This window comes from Myotis davidii, unplaced genomic scaffold (genome assembly GCF_000327345.1).
Source record: "Myotis davidii unplaced genomic scaffold, ASM32734v1 scaffold3211, whole genome shotgun sequence".
In the NCBI taxonomy this organism is placed as follows: Eukaryota; Metazoa; Chordata; class Mammalia; order Chiroptera; family Vespertilionidae; genus Myotis; species Myotis davidii.
In genome coordinates this window covers 194006-194532 of record NW_006282526.1, presented here as the reverse complement: position 1 = coordinate 194532, position 527 = coordinate 194006, and the positions used below count along the sequence as shown (strand labels likewise).

The window sequence follows — 527 nt, the reverse complement described above, 5'->3', positions numbered from 1 at the left end:
GAGCCCTCCCTGCACCGGCCCTGCTGGCTCTGGGTCAGAGGGCGCCTCCCGCAAACACCTCCCACTCGGGGCACCACGCGGGCGCGGATCGGGCCGAACCAGATCGCGGCTTCGCCTGAGCACAGGCAGCTCCCCAGTGCTCATGGGCCCTGTCACCAGCGAGGCCTGCAGGAGGCTGCGGGAGCCCGGACACTCCCACGACAGGAGCGGGTGCTTCACCACACCAACCCCAAAGGCAGGGGTGATGGGGCAGAAGAGTACGCATCATGGCCCCTCGGCACAGGCGACCTGCATAGATGCCGCCCATCGTGCCGGCGCCAGACAGGAAGCGGGGCCTCGATGCTCTCTACTCCTAACCAGAGCCGGAGCTGCAGCCCGCAGCGCAGGGGCCCGGCCTCTGGGACCAGCCTGACACGGAACATCCACAGCGCCCGCGGGAAACAAGGAGGCAGTCGGGTCTGCAGGCCCCGGAGGAGGAGGCGCCGGCCTCGGGGCTCCCGGATTCTCGGTCGGAGGTGGCCCCGACC

General features: G+C 70.4%; 1 protein-coding gene across 1 annotated transcript in view; it reads right to left on the bottom strand.

Annotated features, from left to right (window-relative positions):
- CTTN (cortactin) overlaps positions 1 to 527 on the bottom strand; it is a 36952-nt gene that overhangs the window by 6696 nt on the left and 29729 nt on the right.